Source organism: Bufo gargarizans, chromosome 3 (genome assembly GCF_014858855.1).
Source record: "Bufo gargarizans isolate SCDJY-AF-19 chromosome 3, ASM1485885v1, whole genome shotgun sequence".
In the NCBI taxonomy this organism is placed as follows: Eukaryota; Metazoa; Chordata; class Amphibia; order Anura; family Bufonidae; genus Bufo; species Bufo gargarizans.
The window spans coordinates 545455394-545463227 of record NC_058082.1 but is presented as its reverse complement, the minus strand read 5'-3'; positions in this window follow the sequence as shown (position 1 = coordinate 545463227).

Genomic DNA, 7834 nt, shown 5'->3' with positions numbered 1-7834 from the left:
TGTCTGAACGTGTATTCAGCACGGCAGGGGGCGTCATTACAGACAAACGCAGCCGCCTGTCTACAGCCAATGTGGACAAGCTGACGTTCATAAAAATGAACCAGGCATGGATCCCACAGGACCTGTCCGTCCCTTGTCCAGATTAGACATTAACTACCTCCCCATAACCATATATTATTGGACTCCAGGGCACTTCCTCATTCAATCCTATTTTTATTTTCATTTTACCATTATATTGCGAGGCTACCCAAAGTTGAATGAACCTCTCCTCTGCCTGTGTGCTAGGCCTAAATATATGCCAATGGACTGTTGCAGTGGTGGCTGACATGAAGCCTGATTCTCTGCTATGACATGCAGACTAATTCTCTGCTGACATGAAGCCAGATTGTCTGTTACGGGACCTCTCTCCTCTGCCTGGGTGCTGGGCCTAAATTTATGACAATGGACTGTTGCAGTGGTGGCTGACGTGAAGCCTGATTCTCTGCTATGACATGCAGACTGATTCTCTGCTGACATGAAGCCAGATCCTCTGTTACGGGACCTCTCTCCTCTGCCTGGGTGCTGGGCCTAAATATATGCCAATGGACTGTTGCAGTGGTGGGTGACGTGAAGCCTCATTCTCTGCTATGACATGCAGACTGATTCTCTGCTGACATGAAGCCAGATCTTCTGTTACGGGACCTCTCTGCTCTGCCTGTGTGCTAGGCCTAAATATATGCCAATGGACTGTTGCAGTGGTGGCTGACGTGAAGCCTGATTCTCTGCTATGACATGCAGACTGATTCTCTGCTGACATGAAGCCAGATTCTCTGTTACGGGACCTCTCTCCTCTGCCTGTGTGTGTGCTGGGCCTAAATATATGCCAATGGACTGTTGCAGTGGTGGGTGACGTGAAGCCTCATTCTCTGCTATGACATGCAGACTGATTCTCTGCTGACATGAAGACAGATTCTCTGTTACGGGACCTCCCTCCTCTGCCTGGTGTGCTGGGCCTAAATATATGCCAATGGACTGTTGCAGTGGTGGCTGACGTGAAGCCTCATTCTCTGCTATGACATGCAGACTAATTCTCTGCTGACATGAAGACAGATTCTCTGTTACGGGACCTCTCTCCTCTGCCTGTGTGTGTGCTGGGCCTAAATATATGCCAATGGACTGTTGCAGTGGTGGCTGACGTGAAGCCTCATTCTCTGCTATGACATGCAGACTGATTCTCTGCTGACATGAAGACAGATTCTCTGTTACGGGACCTCCCTCCTCTGCCTGGGTGCTGGGCCTAAATATATGCCAATGGACTGTTGCAGTGGTGGCTGACGTGAAGCCTCATTCTCTGCTATGACATGCAGACTAATTCTCTGCTGACATGAAGACAGATTCTCTGTTACGGGACCTCTCTCCTCTGCCTGTGTGTGCTGGGCCTAAATATATGCCAATGGACTGTTGCAGTGGTGGGTGACGTGAAGCCTCATTCTCTGCTATGACATGCAGACTGATTCTCTGCTGACATGAAGCCAGATTCGTCTGTTACGGGACCTCTCTGCTCTGCCTGTGTGCTAGGCCTAAATATATGCCAATGGACTGTTGCAGTGGTGGGTGACGTGAAGCCTCATTCTCTGCTATGACATGCAGACTGATTCTCTGCTGACATGAAGACAGATTCTCTGTTACGGGACCTCTCTCCTCTGCCTGTGTGTGCTGGGCCTAAATATATGCCAATGGACTGTTGCAGTGGTGGGTGACGTGAAGCCTCATTCTCTGCTATGACATGCAGACTGATTCTCTGCTGACATGAAGCCAGATTCGTCTGTTACGGGACCTCTCTGCTCTGCCTGTGTGCTAGGCCTAAATATATGCCAATGGACTGTTGCAGTGGTGGGTGACGTGAAGCCTCATTCTCTGCTATGACATGCAGACTGATTCTCTGCTGACATGAAGCCAGATTCTCTGTTACGGGACCTCTCTCCTCTGCCTGTGTGTGCTGGGCCTAAATATATGCCAATGGACTGTTGCAGTGGTGGGTGACGTGAAGCCTCATTCTCTGCTATGACATGCAGACTGATTCTCTGCTGACATGAAGACAGATTCTCTGTTACGGGACCTCCCTCCTCTGCCTGGGTGCTGGGCCTAAATATATGCCAATGGACTGTTGCAGTGGTGGCTGACGTGAAGCCTCATTCTCTGCTATGACATGCAGACTAATTCTCTGCTGACATGAAGACAGATTCTCTGTTACGGGACCTCTCTCCTCTGCCTGTGTGTGCTGGGCCTAAATATATGCCAATGGACTGTTGCAGTGGTGGGTGACGTGAAGCCTCATTCTCTGCTATGACATGCAGACTGATTCTCTGCTGACATGAAGCCAGATCGTCTGTTACGGGACCTCTCTGCTCTGCCTGTGTGCTAGGCCTAAATATATGCCAATGGACTGTTGCAGTGGTGGGTGACGTGAAGCCTCATTCTCTGCTATGACATGCAGACTGATTCTCTGCTGACATGAAGACAGATTCTCTGTTACGGGACCTCTCTCCTCTGCCTGTGTGTGTGCTGGGCCTAAATATATGCCAATGGACTGTTGCAGTGGTGGGTGACGTGAAGCCTCATTCTCTGCTATGACATGCAGACTGATTCTCTGCTGACATGAAGCCAGATCGTCTGTTACGGGACCTCTCTGCTCTGCCTGTGTGCTAGGCCTAAATATATGCCAATGGACTGTTGCAGTGGTGGGTGACGTGAAGCCTCATTCTCTGCTATGACATGCAGACTGATTCTCTGCTGACATGAAGACAGATTCTCTGTTACGGGACCTCCTCTCCTCTGCCTGTGTGTGCTGGGCCTAAATATATGCCAATGGACTGTTGCAGTGGTGGCTGACGTGAAGCCTCATTCTCTGCTATGACATGCAGACTAATTCTCTGCTGACATGAAGACAGATTCTCTGTTACGGGACCTCTCTCCTCTGCCTGTGTGTGTGCTGGGCCTAAATATATGCCAATGGACTGTTGCAGTGGTGGCTGACGTGAAGCCTCATTCTCTGCTATGACATGCAGACTAATTCTCTGCTGACATGAAGACAGATTCTCTGTTACGGGACCTCTCCTCCTCTGCCTGGGTGCTGGGCCTAAATATATGCCAATGGACTGTTGCAGTGGTGGCTGACGTGAAGCCTCATTCTCTGCTATGGGACCTCTCTCCAATTGATTTTGGTTAATTTTTATTTATTTAATTTTTATTTTAATTCATTTCCCTATCCACATTTGTTTGCAGGGGATTTACCTACATGTTGCTGCCTTTTGCAGCCCTCTAGCTCTTTCCTGGGCTGTTTTACAGCCTTTTTAGTGCCGAAAAGTTCGGGTCACCATTGACTTCAATGGGGTTCGGGTTCGGGACGAAGTTCGGATCGGGTTCGGATCCCGAACCCGAACATTTCCGGGATGTTCGGCCGAACTTCTCGAACCCGAACATCCAGGTGTTCGCTCAACTCTAATCAGGAAGTCTATATGCGTGATCACCCCCTTGTCATTGATCACCCCCCTGTAAAGCTCCATTCAGACGTCCGTATGTGTTTTGCGGATCCGATCCATGTATCAGTGGATCCGTAAAAATCATACGGACGTCTGAATGGAGCCTTACAGGGGGGTGATCAATGACAGGGGGGTGATCAATGACAGGGGGGTGATCAATGACAGCGAAGTGATCAGGAAGTCTATATGCGTGATCACCCCCTTGTCATTGATCACCCCCCTGTAAGGCTCCATTCAGACATCCGTATGTGTTTTGCGGATCCGATCCATGTATCAGTGGATCCGTAAAAATCATACGGACGTCTGAATGGAGACTTACAGGGGGGTGATCAATGACGGAGGTGATCAGGGAGTCTATATGGGTGATCACCCCTCTGTCATTGATCACCCCCCTGTAAGGCTCCATTCAGACGTCCGTATGTGTTTTGCGGATCCGATCCATGTATCAGTGGATCCGTAAAAATCATACGGACCTCTGAATGGAGCCTTACAGGGGGGTGATCAATGACAGGGGGGTGATCAATGACAGAGGGGTGATCAGGGAGTATATATGGGGTGATCAGGGGTTCATAAGGGGTTAATAAGTGACAGGGGGGGTGTAGTGTAGTGGTGCTACTTATTACAGAGCTGCTTGTGTCCTCTGGTGGTCGATCCAAACAAAAGGGACCACCAGAGGACTAGGTAGCAGGTATATTAGACGCTGTTATCAAAACAGCGTCTAATATACCTGTTAGGGGTTAAAAAAATCACATCTCCAGCCTGCCAGCGAGCAATCGCCGCTGGCAGGCTGGAGATCCACTCGCTTACCTTCCGTTCCTGTGAGCGCACGCGCCTGTGTGCGCGCGTTCACAGGAAATCTCGGCTATCGCGAGATGACGCACGGATGCGTCCAGGAGGAGTAAATCAACCACCTTCCGGACGCATCTGTGCGTTAGGCGGTCGGGAGGTGGTTAAAGGGGCGGCCACTGTGAAAGTCACTCTTAAAGGCTTGGCCATTCTGAAAGTCACTGTAAAAGGGACGACCACCGTGAAAGTCACTGTTATTTAATATAAAATTGCAATAAATAAATACCCGAGCAACGCCGGGTCATCAGCTAGTATAATTATATACAGTTGAAACCAGAAGTTTACATACACTATATAAAAAGACACATCTGCATGTTTTTCTCAATATCTGACATGAAATCCGAACAAACCTTTCCTGTTTTTGGTCAATTAGGATTACCATAATTATTATTTGCCAAATGACAGAATAATGAGAGGGAGAGAATGTTTTAAGGCACTTTTATTACTTTCTGCAAAGTCAAAAGTTTACATACACTAAGATTACTATGCCTTTGTCAAGGCCAAACAGGGACAATAGTGGCCACATCATACAGTGGGGAGGGTGGCAACCTCATGAGGAGTCAACACAGTGGCCCAGTTACAGAGTGGTGAGGTGGCAACCACATGATGAGTCAACATAGTGGTCAGTCACAGAGTGGTGGGAGCCACAGGACGAATCAAAACAGTGGCCCAGTTACATTATGGGGAGGTGGCAACCGCATGAGGAGTTAACACAGTAACCTTGTCACAGAGTGGAGAAGTGGGGGGCAACAGCAGTGGCAGTAAAAGCACAAGATAGTGGGTGGCAGTAGTAAAACCTGGCAGCAGAGGTAGCAGGTGTGGCATTAGGTGGGTGGCAGTACCAGAATAGTGGCTGAAGCAGGTGGCCACAAAAAACAGGTCTCTTCACAAAGTTTTGGTGTGGCACTCAGAATGATCTAGTCTGATGCATCAGGCACTGGGTGTGGAAATCCTGGCTGATTGATCTAAGGGCAGTCTCTCAAGATTTTGGGTGGAAAGGAAAGTTACTCCCCCCCTCCCCCCCCGCTGCACTAAACCCCCGCTCTGATGCCATACTACTGGCTGGGCAGGAAAGCTTGTCCAGGGCAAATTCGGCCAGTTGTGGCCACAAATCAAGCTTGACTGCCCAGTAGTTCAGGAGATCTTAGATGTGGGTTGGCAGGGTACAGTCCAAGTATGCCACCACCTGCTGGTTCAGATTCTGCTCCATGTCTTGCTGCTGCTGCGTGACTTTTTCACTCGTCGCCCTCTAGCTCCTCCTGCTCCTCTCCTGTCACTTGTGCAGAAAAAACACCCATTTCTGTATACATTGCTTGTATGTGAATGTCCTAATCCTGCTTCTCCTCCTCCTCCTCCTCCTCCTCCTCCAGATAAACCCCTACAGGGCTTAGGTGACCGTGAGATGTAGGTGCCACGTCTCCTGTCCCCTGGCCAGCCAGATTTAGCCGAATCTGCTCCAGGACATGGAGTGAAATGAAGTAGTTCATCCCATAATCCTGGCAAATAAAGTGGCTTCCTCAAAGGACCTGAGGAAATGGCAGGTGTCACGCATGATGTGCCACTGGCTAATGTCGACATTACACAGGGGAGTTCTCCTGTCTGCCTGCATCATCAGGAAATCATTTATGGCCTGACTCTGCTGATATAGTCGGCCCAACATGTGGAGGATGGAGTTCCAACAGGTGAAAACGTCACACGTCAGGGAATGTTGGGGAACGTTATTCTGCCTTTGCAGTGTAAGAGTGGCTAAAGTGCATGCACAGTTTCCTGGCCATTTTCAGGATGTCTTACAGATGGGTGGAAGACTTCAGGAACCACTTTACAACCAGTTTATAGACGTACGCCATGCAGGGCCCATGGCTCAGCCCTCGTTAATCAGCGCTGACACAATGTTCTTCCCGTTGTCGGTGAACATGGTTCTCATTTTTAGTTGGCAAGGAAACAGAGCAGGACTCACAGCTTGAGAACGTGAAGGCGGCAGTGCCTTCACCTGGCTAAGTTGCTGGTGTGGCTGTTAGCACATTTGCCTAGTGGGCCATAAAGGACTTAGTCATAGCTCCACACGTCGGCGCTGCTGTGAACTCTAGCAGACACCAACAGGCTCACGGACTGGTCCACCTTTTATTTAACATACAAGTGCAGGGCTGGGACTGCCTTTTTGGAAAAGTAATGATGACTTGGGACTTTCCACCTTAGCTCAGCACAAGCCATCAGTTCTCTGAAAGGCGCAGAGTCCATCACATGGAAAGGGAGGGACTGTAGTACCAGCAACTTGGACAGGAGCATGTTCAGCTTCTGCGCCATTGGATGTGTGCATGCATACTGTTGTCTTTTTGCAATTGCCTCAATGATCGATTGCTGACAAAACGAGTGATAAGGAGTAGAAGGAGGAGCGGGAGCATCAGGACCAGTAGATGATGGGAAGGAAACACAGCTTCCTTCTGCTGAGGTGGTGGAGCCTTGACTGCTGGAGAATGGGTGCAGGCCATTGGGTGATGCAGCAGTTGCTGCTTCAGGCTGTACCACTACATTATCGCCACGGTTTTCCCAGGCCACTTCATGCTGATGCTGCATGTGTTGACGCAGGGCCATGATGCCAACATTGGCACCCTAGCCACGCTTCACCTTTTGCCCACAGATAATACAAATGGCAATGCTGACGTTCTCTGGCAGCTTGATGAAAAATTCCCACACCGCTGAGTATGGCATTTTTTTCCCACCAAGTCAACCATTCAAGAACAGCTGGGTTGCTGGTCAAAACACGACCGCTGGATGACACTGGCAGCTCTGGCCTGTCCCTGCAACTGCTGCTACCATTTTCCCTTCTTCTGCTGCTACTTCTGCCAGCTCCAGCAACATTTTGACCACTGCCCGTTCCCTTAGAAGGCCCTGGCACCTGTCTGTTATAAGTAAAAACAATCAAAACCCCCAAAACTTGTAGTATCAGGCTGCAATTCCACACCAAGTCCACAATTAGGGATTAACGGGTATATTTATGTGTAACAGTACTTGAGCACCCTAAAATCTCCCCGAATAACAGAATCAAGGATTAGTTTAATTACTGATGTATCAAAAATGCAAACAACCTAAAATCTGTAGTATCAGATCACTTTTTGTTTCCCCAATTAGTGCAGCAAGGTGTAATAGAATAGCTTCTCTACTACCCAGGCTTTACACTCTTCTCTTGATCCCTGATCTCTCCCTGTAGTGTGCATAAAGCCTCACTATTCTATCCCTACATTAACAATAAGCTGTCCCTGAACTGCTCAATAGTAATTTTTGTCAATAAAACCTTTCCTGATCACTGTCCCTAGTGCCTGTCACATGTCCCCCTGCACTAAGTTCACTGTAGGGGGAAAATAGCAGTGCATCTTATGGGGCGAATGCTGCAATTTACAATGATACACGGCCGCCGCGCGGTCGCAGGTGTATCAACTGAGACGGAGGAGGGGACCGGTGCAGTCCCT